We start from the raw sequence: 23,401 nt of genomic DNA, 5'->3' as shown, positions 1-23,401 counted from the left end.
GTGCGTGGGAAAATGGAACACCTATATCTTTCCGTTCGAGCTCTGATTTCTCTTACTTTATTATGATGATCATTTCCCCTACGTAGGTGGGTGTCAACAAAATATTTTCGCTTTCGGAAGAGAAACTTGATAATGGAAATTTCGCAAATAGATCTCGCCGCAAAGAAAACCACCTTTGTTTCACTAACTGACACTCCAACTCGCGTATGATATCAGTGACACTCTCACCATTATTGCGCGATAACACGAAACGGGCTGCCCTTCTTTGCATTTTTTTGATGTCCTCCGTCAATCCCACCTGGTAAGGATCCCACACCGCGCAGCAATATTCCAGCAGAGGACCGACAATTGTAATGTAGGCTATCTCTTTAGTGGGTTTGTCGCATCATCTAAGTGTTCTGCCAACAAAGCGCAGTCCTTGTTTCGCCTTCCACACAATATTATCTATGTGGTCTTTCCAATTTAAGTTGCTCGTAATTGTAATTCCTAGGTATTTAGTCGAATCGACAGTGCTTAGAATTATGCGATTTATCGTATACCCAAAAATTTGTCGGATTTCTTTTAGTACCCATGTGGATGACCTCCTACTTTTTTTGTTTAGTGCCAACTGCCACTTTTCGCACCATACAGAAATTCTCTCTAGATCATTTTGTAATTGGAATTGATCGTCTGATGATTTTACTACACCGTAAATTATAGTATTATCTGCAAAAAATCTAAGGGGGCTGCTCAGATTATCACCTACATCATTTATATAAATCAGGAACAGCAAAGGGCCTATGACACTACCTTGAGGAACGCCAGATATCACTTCTGTTCTACTCGATGATTTGCCGTCTGTCACTACGAACTGTGACCTCTCTGAGAGGAAATCACGAATCCAGTCACACAACTGAGACGATACTTCATATGCACGCAATTTGATTAATAGTCGCTTGTGAGGAACGGTATCAAAAGCCTTCTGGAAATCTAGGAATATGGAATGGATCCGAGATACCTTGTAGACAACACTCATTACTTCATGGGAATCAAGAGCTAGCTGTGTTGCACAAGAGCGGTATTTTCCGAATCCGTGTTGATTATGCATCAATAAGTCTTTTTCTTTAAGGTGATTCATAATGTTCGAGTACAGTTCCAAAACCCTACTGCATATTGAGGTCAGTCATATGGGTCTATAATTCAATGGGTTACTCCAACTTCCTTCCTTGAATATTGGTGTGACCTGTGCTACTTTCCAGTCTTTAGGAACAGATCTTTCGTCAACTGAGTGGTTGTATATGATTGCTAAGAAAGGTGCTATTGTGTCTGGATACTCTGAAAGGAACGTGATTGGTATACCGTCTGGAATGGAACACTTGCCTTTCTTAAGTGATTTGAGTTCTTTCGCAACACCTAAGATATCTACTTTTATGTCACTCATGCTAACAGCTGTTCTGGTTTCTAATTCTGGAGTATTTACTTCATCTCCTTTCGTGAAGGAAACTGTACTTAGTAACTCCGCTTCAGTGGGACCACCATCGGTAACATTTCCATCGCTGTCGCGCAGTGACGGTATTGACTGTTTTTGCCACCGGTGTTCTTTACAAACGACCAGAATCTCTTTGGGGTTTCCAACCATATTTTGAGACAATGTTTCATTGTGGAAACTATTAAAAGCATCTGACGTACGCGGATAATTTCGAGTTTCCGTGAAACTTAGCCAGTCTTGGGGATTTTGCGTTCTTCTGAATTTGGAATGCTTTTTCTGTTGCTTCCGCAACAGTGTTCTAACGTGTTTTGTGTACAACGGATGATCAGTCCCGTCTCTTATTAACTTATGCTTTATGAATCTATCTATTTCTGTCGATACTGTATCTTTGAATTTGAGCCATATCTGGTCTACACTTACATAATTAGCTTGGAAGGAATGGAGACTCTCTCTTAGGAAGGCATCAAGCGAATTTTTATCTGCTGTTTTAAATAGATATATTTTGCGTTTATTTTTAGTGGTTTTGGTTGATATGGTTTGGAGCCTCGCGACAATGACCTTGTGTCCTCTAATCCCTGTATCCATCATGACGCTCTCTATTAGATCATGATTACCTGTGGTTAAGAGGTCAAGTGTGTTTCCGCAACGTTTTACAATTCGGACGGATCTTGTTACTAATACCATACACCTACATAAAGTATTGACTATTCTGCATTTCATATTCGCTGCCACTGTCAGTGACTCCAGGCTGTGAGACTGACGGATTGTTGCTGTGCTGTCTGTGTGAGCGGACTACTAAGCGATTAATAATTGTACTATACCTAAATGCCCTATGCAGTGTAACACAAGATCACAACTCTTTACTAAATCTTTTGAGCGTCATTTTCCTTGTAGTAATTACAATTTATTACAACAGCCTTAGTTTCGCATTCGTTGCTACAAACATGAACTGCCTTTAAAGACGATCGCTCAAACATGCGCGTTCACTAATCGATGTTATTTCCGCGTTAAAATTTATGTAATAGCAGCTGCTTGGTACGTTCGCACATGTCCGAGAGTTGGCAGTACTGGAAAAGAAACAACAAAACATTCTGTCTATCACAGACTCTAACCCGCAGGAGCTGAGTTACTTATATCACTACGCTGAGGCAAGCGGCCAACTTTACTCGGTTCATGACCGAGTGAACTAACGTCAATCAAAATTAAGCACATCTTGAAATACTGCTGACTCTGTAAGTATTTTTGTTTGTTACTGATCATGAAAACTACACACTTCAGAAGTTCGTAACATTAGTTGACATTTTTAGATTCAGTTGGTAGTTACTAGATGCATATTATTATAAAATACCGCTGATAACCACAGGCCGCGGGTAGACGAAGACTGCTACAGACCCATGCCAACAGAAACCGACTATGAGTTCACTGCCACAGGACACTGCCGTAAGAAATAGTGGTGCATAGCAATGGTTCAAAAAGCGTGAATATGATAAGGTCAAGAAGCTGCTGGGCACAAGAGAGACATCGGAAAAGGAAACAAATGCAGCAGGCATTGATATAGAATGGCAACAAATCGAATATAGGGCAAAAATGGAGAGGAGAACCAACCCGTTCCTTCTTAATGTAAAAGAAAGGTCAATAATTTCCTACTAGCTTCCGACTAAGGGACCTACAAACTCTAAAATTAATTTTTACTCGGCAGCTAAGTGAGCACTGATTTCAAACTTGTGGCTCGACCCTGGGGTCCTTGCCTTCGGTGGCCATGTGCTCTACCGAGTGAGACATCAAAGCACCCATCCTCGTAGCTTCACTCCACCAGTACGCCATCTACTACCTTATAACTTCACGCCAGTTATCCTACGTACCTTGCGGAGCTAGACCTCCTGGAAGAAAGCATACTGTGGAGACACAGCTTAGCCACAGCCAAGGGTTTGTTTCCAGAATGAACTTTTACTCAGTAGTGGAATGTGTGCTGGTTGAAATGGCAGATTAAGTGCCCTAAAAATAACCCCCTCCCCCCGGATCCTGGCTTAGCTATGTCTCCGCAACATCCTCTCTTCCAAGAGGGTTAATCACGCAAGGTATGTAGGAGAACTTGTGGATGCTTGTAAGGTAGGAGATGAGGTAAGGACGAAAGTTAGCCTGTGAGGGCGTGGCGTGAGTCGTGCTTGGCAGACTCAGTCAATGGAGCACTTGCCTGCAAAAGGCAAACGTACCAGGTAGGAGTTCCACTCCCAAACATAGTTTTATTCAGCCAGGAGGTTTCGAGCTATACACTACCTGTCGGGACTTCGTCCATATCCCAGCTACTTACTGAAAATATTCCAACACACCTCGGAAACTTGTCGGTGTAGACAAATTGACACCCTGGATCACATTTTCTGGGAATCTGCAGTTACACAAGATGTTACGGACCAGGACAGGAACGTCTTTGGCAATACATTAGTGTACAACGTAAAAAGGAATGAGGAGCTGTGGCATAAGCTGAACCTGCTGACAACCAAATCATATGCTTACGAACTGCAAGCCTACATGGCCAAGAGATACCCAAGAATCCACTATATGATGATATGACAACGAGACGCACCACAACAGAACATACAGTTTTAACTGTGGTATCGCGTATCGATACCACCGCGCAGGCATCATAGCAACGGAGTTGCAAGTTTCCGTCTGACATCGGCAGAGGTAGTAAGAAACCCGGTGGACCCAACCATGCGCATCCGCTATGCCACACCTCCAGCAGCTATACCCCGCCGGCGAAACATTGCACTTGACAGTTCGCTTTTTGTCTAGTTAGGTTGGCTATACTGTAATAGCGATGTTGCAACAGCAGCCTCTATACACACAGCAGACGATAGTTTTCCGTCCCGTCTCGTAAATGCAAGCGATTGAGCAAATACAGTGTATATAAAAACTCATTTTTAGTTGTACTACAATGACAGGAAGTAAACAACCGTATAATAATGCATGTAAAAGCATAACAATGCGCAACCTTTCGATAACGGAGCAAAGAAATACAAAAAAGAAGCATGTGACGACTGGTACTTTAAAATCAATAATGTACGTAGTTTACAAAACAAATAATAGCCGAGATTGCAATAAATAACCAATATTAGTAATTTTTCAGTCACCAATTTACAGCGATAATGGCGCAATTCCATCCAGCTCGCCATCGTCACTGTTGTCCGATTCATCGCCAAAACTGTCTCCATCGTCGACATCAGCAAGACAAATCATTAATTGTTCTGTTCATGGCCACTGATAATGCCTTCTATTGTCTGTGCTGCTCGTATAAGCTTCTCGACGTGCTCTACTTTTTTTCTCCATGAGGCTGCATCCACAGTCACAAGAGCCTCACGCAACAGCTTTTCCACCTCTGTTATTGTAAAAGACTTGTTGTTGTTCCTTACATACATTTTTACATCACTCCATATTAACTCAATAGGGTTGAAATGGCAGTGATATGGTGGCAGCCTTATTACAGTATGACCCTGCTCCTTGGCAATTTCGTCTACTACATATGTAGTTGTCGTAGGCTTATTTTCTTTGACAAGAAAATATAACAGAACCTTTGTCATACTCATATCCGCTGCAATATTTCGAGCCTGTAACCACTGCACCATAACTTCTTTCCGATCATTTGTGGTTGGGGCTTTGTTGTGTATCACCGAATGATATGGAGCATTGTCCATTACAATTGTTGTAGGGACAGGAAATTGTTTAAAAGGTTCCTGAACCACTCAACAAATCGTGTGTGATCCATATCTTCATGGTAATCACCAGTCTTTTTTGATCTAAAAACTAAAAGTGCGTCAGGGACAAAACCACTGGAGGAGCCTGCATGGACCACAATTAATCTAGGTCCTCTTCCCGTCGGCTGATGGCCGCTACTGCTGGGTGTGTTATCCGTCCAACATTTACTGACAGCTTCCCTAGCATTAACCCACGTTTCGTCTAGCCAAATTATGGAATGAATGTCTCTGCCCACAATTTTGTGCAGGAAAATGCTACGAGCGGTAACAATATGTGCCCTCTCTAACAGTACTTTGCGTCCGTCTAGCGTTTTGTAACGGAAACCCATATTTTTAGCAGAATTTTTAGTAATGTTTTACCACCCCTGAAGAGTTGTCTTTCTTTTAAAGAGATTAATAACTTAGCTATAGTCGGATACTCTTTTCTGCTGTAGTAAGCATAAACATGCCTACGAATTGTATCAGTCTGGAAAGAATTTGAATCTGTGATAGGACTAGGCCGCTTTTTCTTCTTTCCCGGGGTTGATAAAAATGTATTATTTGATCCAGACAGCTCGGAATCATTACGGCTCACTTCAGTATCTTCCAAGTTTTGTAGTAATACTCCCTTACTTACTACGGTTCTTGCACTAATACCAAGAGTTTTCGACGTACGTTCCACCACTTTGTCGGCAGGAATTGATGGCTGTCCATAAATGCTTACGTAGTTTTTCTCCTGCTCGTAAAACTCACGAGTTCTGCGTAGTAACTCCAGTGCCTTCGACGCAAAGGATTGTCACTAGGTGAACGAAGTCTTTTCGGTGGCATTTTCCAAGTATGTAAACTCACAACGTAACAAAAGTCACAACGATATAGCACACAGTACAACGAAACCACACGGTAAACAACATACAATTCACGTTGTATACACATTCACTAAACAAAGCCGGCAACGCGGGAACTTTGACGTCGCAGCACGTGAGTAACAGCAGTGCTCACTGCGCTGTTAGTGGCTGGCGCCCCACGCTGAACGCCTAGCGCCTATCGTTCTTCACTTGTTACTCTGTTACGCTGCCAACTACATACGCAAACGTTAAGTGCAATGTTTCAGCGGCCCGGGTATAGGCACCTCTAGCGCACTCTGCTGCCTCAATATAGGACGGCTGGTGGTAGCGGCTCTCCCCTCTCGTACTTGGAGCCACATCGCTACAGGAAGCTACTCACAAGAAAACTCCCCGCCGCACCCTCCTCCTTCCCCCCCCCCTCCCTCCCCCCGAGATTTCGTGGTAAAATGTTGCAGTGGATAGTTCGTCAAAAACTGAACACAGAAAATCATGAAAACAGGAAAAGGGTGCACTGAACTGTGAAAAATGAAGTAAAATAGAAAAAAATAAATGGTCCAACCTCAAGATGTGTAAGAACTACAGCATCGTGGTTGTGTGGTCCCGTTGTTGGACTGAAAAGTGGGGGATCTGTGTTCAAATTTTTTGACAAGATTATGAACGTTCCGTGCGCCCATTGACGTGTCTTTTCTTCTTCTATAGCTTAGCAATCGTCATACAGTATAATGTTTAAAGAATATGAGTCATGTGGTAATTATACATTACCGTCGCAAGTAAATGTGAAAGCAGGCGAGATGCTGCTTAGACCTCTCATAGAAATCGAAATAACAAATAAACGGATGTGAACTATGTTACAACAAAAGAATTAAGGAATCGAAACTTCCAAACCGGAATGCAAGAGTCATATCATGTTGTACTTGTGTTGAACAAACAGTATATACGTACGTCTGGAGGTCCTTTCCTTACACCTCGCTTTTGCAAATGGGCGTTACACCACGACACAGACAAAAAATTGAATACAGCGAAAAGACACGTCAATGACCAGTCGGACAGTTGATAATTTTACGGAAAAATATTACGGGCCGCAACAGAGATTTCAGTACGGATCTCACACTTCTCAGTACGACACCATGACCACATAAGCAGGGCGCCGTGACTATTCAGTTTCGCTCGATGTTGCACACCTTGAGCTTGTACCGTTCACTATTTGATTTTGCTTCTTTTTCAGATTTCAGTACACCTTCTTGCTATTTCGTTCGTGACCCATTTTCAGTTTTTGATGGGCTGTCCACTCTGCCGTCTTGCTACTAAATTTGAGGGTGGTGCTTAGGGGAGTTTAACTTGTCAGACGCCCGCCCAGTCGACACCAAGGCTCGTACTCTAATGCAGGCAACCTCTTCGTTGTGGGCATTATCAGTTGGGCACTAATTTTTGCTGTACTGCTTGAAACGTCTTCGTCTGCATCGAAAAATACAAATTAAGTAAATCTGCTGTTTTCTGTGCAGACTTGTTCGCTCATTATTTCAGATCCTGTTCAGGTTTCTTACGACTACAGTTGCCGCACTATTTTGTAGCCACGGCTCCTTACCGTTGTATAATGAGACGTACGCAGCATCTGGCAGCGAGCAGTAGTACCTAAGAGTGGCGGCCGTCTTATTGCTTTCTTCCTGTTCTGTCTGATTTTTGCTTGCTTCTTGGTGTTTGTCATTGTTTTTGTGGGTACCCAGTGTTTCCCTCTCTTGTGCTCTTTGTGCTCTAGGTTGCGTGTTTGCTGTTTTCGCACGACTTTTTGCTTTATCAGTGTTATTTTTACTTCTTGCTGTTTGCCCTAGCACGTTGCTTAGTTACTATGGCTGCCAAGCCACAATCGCCTGCTTCGCCGCCTGCAGTTGATCCAACTCAGGTTATTCGGTTCCTCAGTCGACAAGTGGCGCAAGTGCTTGAATGGATGAATCACTTCATGATGGTGCAGATGCCTTCACGCAATGTGCCGGACCCAATGGCAGCGCCACTGTCTACAGTGCCTGCGCATATGTCGCCATTTCCTGGATTTCACGAGGCGAAGGGAGAGTACCTTGCACAGTTTAAGGTGCACCTTGCCCACGATGAGAATGACTGTTTATTTCCTTTGCTCAAAACTTTTGTCATTTTTACCCCATAGTTGGTGCATTATTAGACTTTATTACAGGCATTGACAAGGTATTATGAGGACAGGGAACAAGTTCCAGATGCCCGTTATCAATTCTTTAGGTCGTGTAAGCAACATGGACAGACATACTGTCAGCAGGTGTATGAACTGCATGTCCTAACTAGACAGTGTAGATTCAAATGTGACTGTGTCAAATATTACTGTGACACCATGGTCCGTGATGCCATTAAGCAAAATGTCGCTGCCTCTCGAATTCTGAAACAGGTTCTTAAATACGCAGACCCTATCTTGCAACAAGTTATGCAGACATCAGTCCATCAGAATCCCTGCGAAAGTGCAGCAGATGGTTTTGAGGTAGCTCCTGTTTTTTCCGTAGCCGCCAGCTCGCGAACAGCGCCCCGGCCGGCCACAGTCACAGCGTGCTCGGCGACACGCAGCGCGTCTGGCACAGGTTGTGAAGTCATACCATCGCTGTAATACGCCATAAATTGCCGATCTTGCCCGTTGAGTGAACCGACTTGCTTGTTTTGCGACCAATGGGGGCGTGTACCGCCTGGGAACTTACAGAACCGTCGGGAACCCCTTCCGTTACTCCTTCACACAAATACAAGTCACAATCAGTGTTTAGTGTGTTTTCGAAGCTAATAGTATCGTTAGTGCAAAACAACATCGTAACAGCCGTTCAGGAGCCTCCCAACTCATCTGCAGTGCCACGTGAGAACAACACAGATTTTGTACCTCTGACTATTGCTGGACAACCAGTCCGTATCCTCGACACGATAACTTTGCTCAAGAGTAGCATTTATGAGTTGCTTGGTAAAACTACGCTGTGCACATCGTGCTATATGCTGACGGGGTATAACGGGCAAGACATTCCCGTGTTAGGCACTTGTGGCCTTCCAGCAACTTCCCGAAATTTGCCAGAGACTGTGTGAGAGTGTGCTAATATTTTTTATGCAGACTATTTTTATTTTTTGGGTTAATAATTCAGGACAATGTACTTTCTGTTTCTCCCTTTGTTCGCCGCTTGGAATGGCAGCGTGGTTTGAGGCGCCATGTCACGGACTGCGCAGCCCCTTCCGCCGGAGGTTCGAGTCCTCCCTCGGGCATGGGTGTGTGTCTTGTTCTTAGTATAAGTTAGTTTAAGTAGTAAGTCAAGGGACCGATGACCTCAGCAGTTTGGTCCCTTAGAAATTCACACACATTTTCTCCCTTTGATCATCGGGACGGTGTTGTTATGTGCAGAATTTCAGGGTTTGTTTCCGGGGGTTTAGGCCGGGCCAATAATTTTTTTGTCCTTGTCACAATGAAGGACAACGCAGAGCCACGTTTTGTAAGCGCTCATCCTGTTTCTCATGCTCTCTGATAATGGGCGACTCATGAACTTACTGCCTTGCAAAACAGAGGGCTGATGGCACCCATTACTGACAGTCAGTGTGCGTCCCATCTTATTATTCTAAAGAAGCCATCCAGCAGACTACGGTTGTGCGCCAATTTTAAAAGACGTGTGAATCCTCAAACAGTCATTGACAGTTATTCCTTGCCGCACCTGGAAGAACTGATGGATGAATTTGGTGCCGCTGATAGCTTTCCCAAAACTGATTTGTGTGACTGTTGCAAATCCCTCTGGATGAGCAGTCGCAACAGGTCTTTGTCATTAATGCTCGTCTGGGTCCTGTCAGATTTCTGAAATTTCCGTTTGGCAGTGCGTCCACACCCGGCTTATTTCAAAGTTTTCTGGAGCCAAAAACTACAAAAGTTTCTTTTTTCTCGAATTATTTACAAGTGTGGTCTGCAGCTGGTCTCAACTGTAACACAGACAACCGTTTTTTTTCAGACCGAACGTAAGTACTTAGGTCGTATCATTAATATCCAGGGTGTTCACTCATTGCAATCACATTTGCCTGTCATCCGTGTCTCTCCTCCCTTAGACAATCTGCGAGAATTGCAGTATGTGTAATGGAATCTCAAGTTTTACATACGGTTTGTTCCTAATACCACTCAAATCACGGCTACCTGACGCCGCTTGGCCAGGAAGAGTGTACCTTTTCTTTGGCAGTAAGAGTGTCAGTCAGCTTTCCAGAAGCTGAAAGATGCTTTGCCTAGAGATCGAGGCCTTTTTTATTTTTGATCCGCCAAAATTCTCGTCTTGCCTGTGGATGCTTCCTCTTGTTGCGTCGGTGCAGTTCTGTCACGTAAATTTGGTGTTGTTGATAGGCTGTTGTTGATAGGCCGATTACCGGCTTTTAAGTTGTTGAACAAAGCTTATTGTAATTATTTGTAAATCGAAAAGGAGGCTCTCGCCAATGTCTATGTTGTCACTAAGTTTCTCCAGTATCTTTTTGCCAGTAACTAACCATAAAGCTGTACAATAATTGTTTAACATTTTCCAGTCACTCCCAAATTACACAGAGTGGAAACTGTTGGGCTCTTCTTCTGGACAACGCAGGCGTTCTTTGTCGCCTCCCTGTTGGCCCAGATTCCTTATTCGACGAGTCCACTACTTCTCATTATTACCCTGATGCAAAACACAATGATGCTTTGCATAGCTTTACGCTTAATCGCTGGAAAATTGCTCAGGCCACAACAGCAGACCTTGATTTGCACATTATGTAACATTACATCTGCACTGGCTGCTCGCGTTCAGCCAAACAGATTAGCACCTACGTCGTTCACTGACTTTTTTTTCGTCTGCACGCTTTTGAAATTCATAAAGGTGTTATTTTGCTTCTCTAATGACAAGCCACGTGTTATGGTTTCACAGCTTCTCTAGTCTGAGGTGCTTCGTTTACTGTACCGAGTTCATAGGGTCGTCATTCGCATCAGACAGCTGGCGCGACTTGATGGTGGTTGGCACACTCTATATGCACAAAATGAACAGTCGATTTCTCAGTCCCAAGCCTGTGCTGAACATCATGCAAGGGGTCAACCGCCCCTTACTTATTGAGATAAGCGAGCAGGGCGGATTTCGGCAGGACGGCCAACCGCGTTTACATTTGTTTAACGGCTGCGTGTGACCCAAAGCCGTGGGTCTGACCTCCATCAAATACGTAAATGGCGTTAACTGAGTGATTTGTTTGATGATTTTAAGTGTTCATTTATGAACCGTGATTACGCGACAACCGCGCCGGACACCCATGATTTGGACAGCAGTGAGGATTGTGTATTAAGTGGCACATGAAAAATATTGGCGTGTGAAGACATTTATAGGCGACCTGTGATGAGTTAACCGTTATTACTTTGTCAGACGAAGGGAGTAACTGCCTCATTCATGACGTTTAGACACAACATATAGAAAATTAACAGCAAGGTATGTACCGATTACTGCTTCCTGCCATCTTGATTAGCTTTGTTGTATTTGATACGAAACAACTCCCGTGCATACATTAACCGATCAGTCTTTATCAGTTGCACACGGTCGAACTATTTTAAACCGTTAGGCTATAAACCACTGGTCAGTAACGGTGGGTTCAATGGGTAGTGTTCCTTGAAAGGACATTGTGCAAATTTCTGACAGACGTTAAGAGAAAGAGGGTAACAATAAATGGTTTAATCGTGCTTATGGCTTAAGAACATTGACAGTGTAAGACAATAAGCAAAAGTTCAAATAGTAACGAATACTTCACATTAGTTTACGTATGCATGAACAACTGAAAAACTGCGTGAAAAACAATCTTCGATAAAAAGTACTTTACAATAGTCTCCATTGTGAAAATCTGTGTAAGAAACTTTGGACAGTATATTATGACGTAATTGCAAAATTGCAGGATAACAGAACATAATAACGCATCATAATTTAAAGTAATTGGTAGTATCGGACGAGAGGGACAGTGTTAATAAACTGTATTGTGGAGTACAAGCACGAAATTCGTGTGAAAAAGTGCAAAGTGAATATTAACGAGAGACATGGGTAGACATTATCGCGACGTAACCGATTGCATATTCATTACAAGCGTATCAGAGATGTGTTTTACTGTGACTTTATGCTCTAAACTGGCTTTAAATCGTTTTAAAGTCGTGTAAATTGATGTGCACCCATACACTGATACGTTGGCGATAACGTGAGTGGCTAATGTTATTGTTGAATGAATCCTTACAGTCGCTCAGCCCTGCCTCAGAAATACTTTGAATGGTGCAAACCTCAAACACATTGGTCACGGTTGCACTTGGATTTCACAGCTCCTTACTGGAGTAAGTGTTGGGTAATCATCGTTGAAGCGTTCAGCGCATTTCCTTTCGTGGGTCCTATGTATTCTATTACGGCTGTTTACGCAATCCAGGCCTTGTCGTCGATCGAGTGCCTCGAGGGATTGCCTCATATTACTGTGACTGAAAATAGACCTCAGTTTGTTGCCGCCGAGTTTGAACAGTATCGCACCGCCTCTGGTATCAAGCACCTAACGAGTGCACCATTCCACCCGCGATCCAACGGAGAAGCTGAACGCTTTGTACAAAAATTGTAGAAACAGATGGACAAACTTCGTGCCTCCCACATACGGGTTAAGCTCTGTTCCTCTTCTTGTCTTCTTACCGCTCCCAGCCATGCGACAGGCCAACGCTGGTGGAGTTCTTACATGGACGGTGCCACCACACCTTGCTTCAGTTGCTGCACCCACTGCGGCGGGCGGCGCGCACTCCATCCAGACAGGCAAAGTATCAGACTAACGGTTCGGTCTTTTACAGACTGTATGGCGGACGGAAGCACTGGCAGCAAGGCACCATTGTGCGACGTATTCGAACTTCTATGTTTCTCATTTAGGAACCAAGAGCATTGCTGAGACGCCACCAGAATCACCAATGTGAATTGTATGATCCTGCTTTCAGATTGCATGCTTGCCTAGACTCAGCAGCATCCAGCTTCTGCAGGACCTAGGCAGTCGGCGCCGGTCCCACAGCCGATGGAAGTCAATGCCCTTAGACGGTCGTCGCTGTCTCGACAGCTATAGTCGTCTGGTGGTGGGCCATTCATCCCGGCGGCTGTCCCACATGCCAAGTCCTGTCTCCCTGCGGGAGGTCAAGGTTTGTTCTTATTCCAAGTACAGGGTAAGCTGTGTAGTGTAATGAGTGTATAGTTATACAACATAGTGTAGTCTAGAAACATAAATTACAAATTTGCAATGTAACAATGTAGCGTAATACAACGGGCCAGTAGCATGTTCCGTCTGAATTCCAAATAAATATTTATTTGTACACTGGATGGACAGATGGTGGTTTGTGGATTTCTAAAATTACTCATATTATTTTTAAAAGTAGATGTTTTGTATAGACCTTTCTCCTTAAACACCATAACGCTTGGCTGTACTGTACACTTGATGTTATGTTACAATAATGTATTATATTAATATACACCAATTTATGTGAAACATTTGGCCTGTCCATGTATCTAGATAGCAGACTAAAGCAAAATAGGCAGTAAATAAATAAAATCAAGATACAAAAAAATTAGCTAGCTGTGGCAGTGATATAAATCAGAAACTCTGTCCGAACAGGCCATGAGGGCCCATCGCTACCTACCGGCCGCTGTGTCATCCTCAGAATACAGGCGTCACTGGATGTGAATATGGATATGGATTGCCATGTGGTCAGCACACCACTCTTCCGGCCGTATGTCAGTTTACGAGTCCAAAGCTTCTACATCTCAACCAAGTAGCTCCTCAGTTTGCCTCACAGGGCTGAGTGCACCTCGCTTGCCAACAGCACTCGGCAGACCAGATGGTCACCCATTCGAGTACTAGCACAGACCGGCAGCGCTTAATTTTGGTGATCTGACGGGAACCGGTGTTATCACTCCAGCAAAGCCACTGGCAATATAAATCAATTGGGAAAGTTGAAAATTTCTGCCACACCAGGATTCGAATCTGAGTCTCCTCCTTATTAGGTAGATGCACTGACACTACACTGTCGGATACAGTGGTCATTGCGACTCCACGGACTACCCTAACGCCGGCCGCAATGGCCGAGTGGTTCGAGGCGCTTCAGTCCGGAAAAGCGCTGCTGCTACGGTCGCAGGTTCGAATTCTGCCTCGGGCATGGATGTGTGTGATGTCATTAGGTTAGTTAGGTTTAAGTAGTTCTAAGTCTAGGAGACTGGTGACAGATCTTAAGTCCCATAGTGCATAGAGCCATTTAAACTATTTGAACTACCCTAACACGCCTCCGTCAGATCGAAATTCTCAACTTATCCACACACCACTGATGTAGTGCCCCTTGCAGTTATCTCATTACTCGTGGCATCTCGCAGATATCAGTAAGAGTTCGAGCTTCATGTGCATCTGCACTAAAGGGATCATTGGCTGTCCTTGCTTTAATTATGTATGGGGTGTATTTTCTTTCAGTCCTGTAAGTGGGACGGTGACATCGAAGGTGTTGTTCCTAGTGACGGTCTACAAGTCGTAGAGATGGCTGGTGAGGGCGACTGGGATGTAGTGGAGGCTGTGGAGGTGTAGTGCAGGGTGCGGCCTGCCGGCCCATTAGCTGGCGCCACAGACGCAGACGTCGGGGCCGGTATCGCGGGACATGTTACAGACGCTGCGCCGTGCTGTCTGTTCATCTAATGCCAGGAAACACGTGCGGAAGTGGCAGGCTGGAAATAGCGGATGGCAGTCCCGGTGTGTAGTACATAACCATAAACAGAGCAGTGGGCGGGGACCCTTGCTGTTCATGTTGTATGTTATCGACCTGACAGGCAATAAGAACAGTCCTCACATTTCAATGTCATAGTGATGAACAGGGGTTGGACAAAAATACCGAAAAACCTCGAGAAATGCATGCTTAAATATAAACGTAGATACTTGCCAAGCCTAAAGGTTGTGCTACTGTACCTCACTACGAATGGCACATGCACAATGTCCTCAATACGTTTCAAGTATCAGTCGTCGTCAGAACAGTGTTCTGTGTAGTTGTGAATGCATCATGTTGGAGCTAAGTGAATTCTAAGGCTAGCAAATTTTTGGTGCTCGTATGGTGCGTTCTTCCGTGACCAAAGTAGTCGAAGAATGTGGTGTTTCAAGAGGCGCCATATCGAAGATATATACCGCATACATGGAAAACGGAAAGCACCACCCAGCGAGTCACAACGTGGACGAAAGTGTGTGTTGAGTGACCCTGACAGAAGGTTATTGAAGAGGATTGCGAAGAAAAATAAGAGAACAGCAGCTGCAAAAGTTATTGCAGAACTGAAAGTCCCACTCGTGATCCTGGTCGTCATCAAAACATCGGAAACGGAGCTCAGTAAGCTGGGAATTGTAGCGCGAGCAGGAGTTCCAAAGCCACTCATCAGTGATGCAAATACCTTACTGGTAACAGGGAAACATGCAGCCGAAGCCAGAAAAATTGGACTGTGGAGTAATGGAATGTTTGTTTCCCAATGCTAATGCTGCATTCCGGGAGGACAGGCACTCTGTTCCCGCAATGTGAGTCATTCACGATTGATTTCGTGACCACGAGGATGAACTGTCGCATCTACTTCCTCCAACACAGTCACCAGATCTGAATGCTGTCATCTACTCTAGACAGAAGAGCGCGTGATTGCTGTCCACCTCTATCACCATGTACTGAAATTTCCATGTTCTGTAGGAACATTGATTAAGGTTCCGTTTGAAACCATACGAAACTTGTTTTTGTCCATTCCGAGATAAGTAGAAGCTGTTTTGAACGTCAACGGTTTCTTTATACTGTATTGGGCGTGGTAATGTGCTTTGTCTTTCGTCTTTCCATCTTTTCTCCCACCGCCTGCACATCGCTACGAACACGAAATTGTGTTAGGACCTTTTTTGTTCATATTGTTTTTGAATATTTGCCCGTCAGGCAATATTAGTAATCCTCAGATCTTTCGCAGATGATGCCGTTATATATAATGAAGTACTGCCTGAAAAGAGGTGCCCAAATATTGTCAAAGCTTGATAATATTTCAAAGTGGTGCAAAACTTGACAATTTTCTCTAAGTTTTCAAAAATTTAGATCTGTGTACTTCTCAAATGGATGTAATTCACTATTGTTTGGAGTCAGTACCAAAGATTCACAACTGGAATGTCATCTCCTGCAAACACATGGGTGTAAAATTTGCAGGGATATTAAATGCAATAGCCACAAAGGCTCGTCTGGAGGCAAAGCAGATGACAGACGTCAGTTCATTCGTAGAGTACAATAGAAATTCTCTCAGCGTACAGTCTACATTGCTTACAAAACACTAGTGGGACGCATCCTATGACACTGCTTTAATGCGTGGGAATACTGAACATACACAACGAAGGCGACTACCAACTGGCACAGGTTTATTTGAGCCAGAGGTTATGCTCAAGAACTTGAACTAACACACGCTTGAGTATAGACAAACTAGGCCGAGAAAGCCTCGTTACAAGCTATGCCCAGAAAGCGTAGTTACGAAGTCTCAAAGGCAAACTTTAAACAAATAACTCAGGAGTGTACTATAACTAGGGCAGGTTTGAGATTATTTTTCCTCCCCCCACCCCCACTCCCCTCCCCCCACACCAAACACAGCTTGTACACTTTCAGCCGTGTAAGTTTCGCTAATAACTATGGTACTCGCTGTATACAAATATTGCTTTTAGGCACACCTCACGCTACAAGCGGCCGCCTATGGTGCTGTGGTACGCCCTGTACATAAGTCGCACATCTGGGTCGCCTCTGGCAGCTCGGCATCGCAAGCGGCGGCTTGTGTCACTTAGGCCTTAAACCGGCCCTGGCAACAAACCCGTGACCTATCGCTCTTCTAGCGATGGAGAAGAGATGACTAATTACTGTGCACACAGAGAAGTTTTTCCCGCGTCCCACACGCCAATGCAACGAGAGGAAGTCTTAATAAGTGGTAGGACAGTGCGTCCTATGCCACACATGGCACAGTGGTCTGCAGAGCGTAGCTGGAAATGTAGGGGTAGACATGCAAAAAATAATAGTCTCGTCATTAAAAGATAGAATGAAACTAACTTACTGCAGATGGACCCATTGACAGCAGATGAAACAGAAACATTATTTAAAGAAAATTGCACGTTGGTAAATAGTATATGGATAAACTGTAGATATGAAAAATTAACGGAAGCGGAAAACTCGCCCGCTATTAACATAATATTAATTTTTCTCCACAGCCGCCCGACGTTGCAGAAAATATTTAGCTTTAAGATTCTTATTTTCAGTACCATAGCCGAGACCCAGAGCAAGGACTCCAACTAAAATACAATGGTTAACGGAGGTAAGAAAAAATACTCTCGCGCGTGTGTGGGCCGCAATTGTAATTAATAACTAAAGATCTTTTGCTTTAAAGTGAATTGACTAGCCGAGGAAATTAACATGAAAAATTCATTACATTGTTCAGCTTATATGCTCATGTTTTAAGATTCAGCGAGTCAAACATTCATTAACGTAACAAATAATTTGAGATTAATATTGTTAAAAAAGGAGAACTTCAGGAAAGCATTTAACCGTAAAGTCAAAATTAAATGAAATATCATTTTTATTAAGGCCCACCACGTAAGTCGGCAACAATCAAATAATAATAATAATAACAATAATAATTTATTTAATTACGACGGCCGACGAACGCGAGATTGTCGCCGCAACTTTGGGGCCCGATCAAAGAAAATACGAAATTTACTAAATCTGACTCTATTGTAATGAATGTAATTATGTGTGTGTCTAATTGTTGCAAAATATTAATGCCTATATGAATTCCTTTACATGTACAACAACAAAACCACACCCTGAGGAGATCTGGAGAAGAAAAAGTGTAGAAAAGAAAAGGGATTACGACAAAGAAAAATAAAGGTAAGGCATATTGTGCATGCATCCTGTGTAGCTCTGTGCGGAATATCGAACCCATGTGCACTTGAGATACCTTCGGTGTTTTGTGTATTTATGTGTTTATTTTTGGAGGGGATAATTATTCGTGTGTGTATCAGCGTTAAAGATTTGTCAGTGGTTTAAAGTGAATTTAGTATGGGTAAGATAGGACAACCTAAAACATCCGCACCAGAAGAACAAAATTCTGTTACTATGGAAAGTGAGGATCATTTGCAAAACGTAAACGAATCCCAAGCCACCGCCTCCGGTAACATAATTTCCGGAGCGGGGGGCGAGGATCTGCGGACGGTGAATGACGCTCCACAGCAGAATGGGAATAGAGTAACAACTCCACTGCCTGGGCAGGGGGGCCAATCGAGTGCTAGATTAAGCGGGACACCAGTATGCTCACCAATTGCAGACCCATTTGCAGAATTTCCGCGCAGGTTAGAAGAAAGAGATAGGGAGAGAGATAAAAAACTGGCTTAGATGCTACATGAGCAGGAGAAAAAATTAACGCGAATGCTACATGACCAAGGGAAAGAATTTACGCAAAAGCTCAGTGAGCAAGAGCAGCGCAGTGAAGCGAAACTAGACCGTATACAAAGCGAACTTGTCGAGATGCGGGACGCGTGCAAAGAAATACCCGATCTTGTGCAAAGCTTAGCCGGCGAGATGCAAAAACTACAGATATCGCAGGCTAGGCTTGAAGACAATGTCCAAAATTAAACCAACCGCGTGGATAATGTGGAGATAGATACACGGAAAAGTATTGATACATATTTGGAAATGCAAGCTCAAAAAGTCGACAAAGAATTCAATGAATGGCTAGAAGTAAAGGATCGCGAGATATCTGCAAAGATTGAAAGCGACGTAAAAACAGCTGTAGAACAAGCGACTGCGGCCGCGAGAGTAAATATTGACGCTAGCGCTGCCGCACTACATGCCGAATTAACACAGATCAAATCCCGTGTGACAGCGGAGTTGCCAAATTGGCAACAGGAGGTCGCGCGGAGACTGTCTGCATTGGAAAGCAATGTAAACAGTGGCGGACAGATAATGAATCCGACTCCGCGTACTGATTACTATAATAACGCTGACAGTAGGCAGGGTGCGAGTGCGCAACCGCAACCTAATGCGAATTGTGAGCACGAACAACATGCGATACCGTGCAGCGCACATCACGAAGTAATGAATGTCCCAGAATGTAGCAATCAGATGTGCAAAAAAGAGGACAATGTAATAAAACACAGGACATTCCAACCCTTCAATAGCGAAAATCGAAATGTCCACACTGTGGTATTTATTAAGAGCTTCAGGAATGTGTTTCCCAGGACATGGACGGAAAGACAAAGAATACAGTTCGTGGTCTCCTTTATTCAAGGTGACGCGGCACTGTGGGCCACCGACGTGTCCGAAAAAGTCTAACGATGCAACAGTTTGAAGGTGCCTTCTTGCAAAAATTCTGGTCCGATAGCGTCCAAGAAAGACTACGAAAGGAGTTGTACAGTCCAGAAATGTACAATCCTAAGATGGGAACGTTACGCAAATATTTCGAAAAGTATATAAACAAAACCAGGTACTGAGATGAGCCAATGTCCGATCGTGACGTAATCAGATTAATAAAAATGAAGTTGCCCAGTGAAATTAAAAGATATTTCATCAATGTGCCGGAAGACGATATAGAACAATTCATGGAAATAGTGGATTCTGTTGACTTATGATCGAAGATATGAAAACCGAAAACAAGTGGAACGATGCAGGCTGTAATCAACAAAAAGCCGATTACAATAGCAGCCACAGTAACGGTAGTAACTTAGTACCAAATGGTAACGGGAATAGGGAAGAGCACCGGCAACAGAATCGAGGCACAAACAGCGGCAATGGTTATAACGGCAACGGTTATAATCGTCAAAATCGAAAGAGACATCATGATGGACCCATGAGTAATGGATATAATGGTAACGGCAATCCGCAATGGCGGAATAACCGAAACCAGTGGCGTGGTCGTAACGAACCGACACCACAGTGGCAACAAAACACAGCGCCACAATGGAACGCCAACCCAGGTCCATCACAGAGCATGTCAGGAAGTTACAACCGACCACCGCAAAACCAGAGCCATACACAATATCAAAATACACCATCGGGGAGGCAGGGCGGCCAACCCAACAGTAGCAACAACAACAACCAGAACCACAATGTGAGGTTAGTGGAAGTGACAGACAACTGTCAACCCACTAATGCTCATCCGTTAAACTAAAGACAGCCACAATACGCTCTCCGTTGTTGGCTGCAGGATGGTGTAGTGAGGGCACATTCACGGATGACAGCGATAAACTTTGTATGCTGAGATACAATGAGGGAATAAAAATAGAAAAGGAACTCGTAGACATACCGCAGAAATGTAACCGAACCGACAAAAGTGTTGTGCAGGCTATATTGCAAGCAGGTATGTATGGAGCACCAATACACATAATAGTCGATACCGGTGCCTCAAACAATGTCATGAGCGCAAATTTTTACGTACTTGAGTCAAAATAATAGAATACCAGTATTGCCAGTGAAGAATTGTCGTGTTACAGGTGGAATAGGTGCACAATCTCATAGCATAAAGCACCAGGTGCAAGTCGAGTTTACGGTAGGAGATAAGCAATGAAAAGCTCGTTCCTAGTAGTTAAGGGATTAGGTGTTGCTTGCATCCTGGGGATAGAATTTTTACGCCAGAGGGACGCAAAAATCGACCTCTTGTGCGGGGAAGTAAGCCTTATGAATGAGGATAGACGTGTAATTTTGCCATTGTTGAGGACACGGGAAGTGCACGGTAAATATTGCCGGAACTTTCAGTCGAGATTCGAAGGAATACAGGTAATGAATTAATATTCTGACTTAAGTACAAGACAAGCATATTATAAAGAATTTATTACTGAAGATAAAGAGGAAAAAAGGAAACTGATAGCCATGAAAGTTAGGGAGTCAGAACATTTGACTGAAGCACAACAAAACGAATTGACTCAGCTACTTACAGATTATGAGAATGTGTTTTCGGAAAAACCCGGTGCTATACCTATAACATCGAAGTGGTACCTCACGATACTTTCTGTCACACAAACTACACCATCCCGTGGTCAATGAAGGAGGCAATTATGAAAGAAACAAGAAAAATACTTACAAAGACTTAAAGAAGTTCGCTCAGTAGAGTAACTTTTACATATGTGAATAATAGGTTAAGTTTATAGTGTATTTTTTCTGTGTGTAAATGTTCAGATTTTAGTGTAATATTTAAAGACAATGAGGCGCACAAGATTAGTGTGATTCAATTTTGTAGATGTTAAGGAATAACAGTATTTTTAAACAATTGCATTTTGAAAAAAAAAATGAACGTAGATTTAAGAATATTTTACAAATTTCATGTTGAAAAATGCTTTAAAAAAATTCAACAGCATGTAATGATGAAAGAATTTTTCATTAGTGTCTCATGGATATATTTGAACTGTAGTAGTAACGCAACTTATGAAATTCAATATTATAGTGTATATGTTGTTCCATGTATTTATGTCTATATCGATCTTGAAATATGCTCAATCATAATTTACTAAACAACATGAGTGCAGGGTGTACATCACCCAAGGTACCTCATGTGTTGTGGACAAGGTACAAAGCAAATCAGTAAACGCGACTACCGCTAAGCACTGTTAAAATATATTGCCATCTGCTAAGGCAGAGATTTACACGAATTTATCGTGTAAACAAAAGTCACAAATCAAACACTAATCTAGGAACTTGCACGCTAGGCCTAGATTATAAAATGTGTACGATAATGCGAGAGGCAAAGTTTGTAAAGTCGAGCCTGGCTCTGGAGGGCAAGTACGCAATGAGTGGGCAGACATGACATGGGATGAGACGGAAATACAGTTGTATAGTCAAAAAATCTGAAGGCAAGTACGACTCAAAGTAGAAAATGAAAAGAGATAATTAGTGCGAGAGACTGGTAAAATCCACCACGAGCCAAAATCCAGTTCAGACTGAATGAAATACATTAGTGTTTGTGAACTAATCGAAACAGTTACTTTAAGTAGTGTGAAAAACTGTGAAGGTGAAACTGTGATACGGACAGTGAAGTGCTAGTATGGAACGTTCAACAGCGGTAAGGACGCCAAACGCCAATATTACGCCCGAAAAACTGTGAATTTGCTTATAAATGTGAACTGTTAACGTGAGGTGAACCCACAGTCAATATTTTTGGGACAGACTGTAGTTTCAGTGAGCACAATAATGCGAGATTGGAATGCGATGCGTGGACTGTTGCAAAACAGCGACCGCAGAAACGGCGAATGTTTGTGCTAAGCTCGTACTGAGACACTCACCAGTGCCTGCGAGTGCGGCGAAAACATAAATAATTGTATCAAGACAAAAACTGACATGTAATGGAAACAGTGGCGCAACAAAACTTCATTCACGGGAGAAGATCCATGTCATGTATTCTGCAAGACAGTGCTACCTTGACACTCGGAAACTGGCGAAAACTTAACAACAACTGCCGCACTAATAAATGCTTCTTTCCCACTAGCGTAACCATCTGCAGCGGGAAACAAATATTACGTTGCTAGTGTGTATGTTTCATGTACTACGTCGGAGATGCGTAGCAGAGCTGACTCCTGCCAACAAGCGCGGGAGGCGGATATCATCCCTCTCCGCCACGCCCGGCCCAGACAGAAGCGCATCGCCAACCGTGCAGCCGATCAGCTGATTCTGACGTTCCGCGACGGCGAGAGATACGCTGGTGTCGAGCGGGCGTTGACCTCTCCGCAGCCGCAGCGAACGCCGAGCATCGAACACACCAACCGACGCCGTCGCGAGCTAAACGTCGCGGCGTAGATCATCAACGACACCACAATCAATTGTAATAATGACCTCATTTTTTGCATAGTGCAACAAAACATTACTTGAATTGTATGCACATCCTGTACTCCAATGACATCCCAGAAACATTTAAGTGAAAGTGACCCAAGCAGTTGGTTTGTCGCTCCGCCGAGGTTTTCCCCAGGTTTCGCTACGGCCGCGCCAAATGGGGAGCGAACAGTTGACACCCCTGGGACTTCAAATATTCCGGACTAACTCGTGCTTGTATACCTTTGAACACTGCAAAAGTTGCAAACCTAAAAAGAAGCAGCCAAAATGAAACTAATTGTATTCTATGTCCTTTTGTACATGACTGTATACGTAACCAATTGTATATTATATTGTTATGTAGATAACTTCATCTGTATTACACTTTGTGTGCAACGCACCTCAGTAATTTAACGATTTAAATATACGATGAGACATATGCAGACTGTGAAAGAAATATCTGCGTGTGGACACTGTGGACATGAAAGAGGAAATATTTATGTCAAAAAACACGAACATTTTTTAT

The sequence above is a fragment of the Schistocerca piceifrons genome, chromosome 5 (genome assembly GCF_021461385.2).
Source record: "Schistocerca piceifrons isolate TAMUIC-IGC-003096 chromosome 5, iqSchPice1.1, whole genome shotgun sequence".
NCBI classification, from domain to species: Eukaryota; Metazoa; Arthropoda; class Insecta; order Orthoptera; family Acrididae; genus Schistocerca; species Schistocerca piceifrons.
This window is presented reverse-complemented; position numbering follows the sequence as displayed.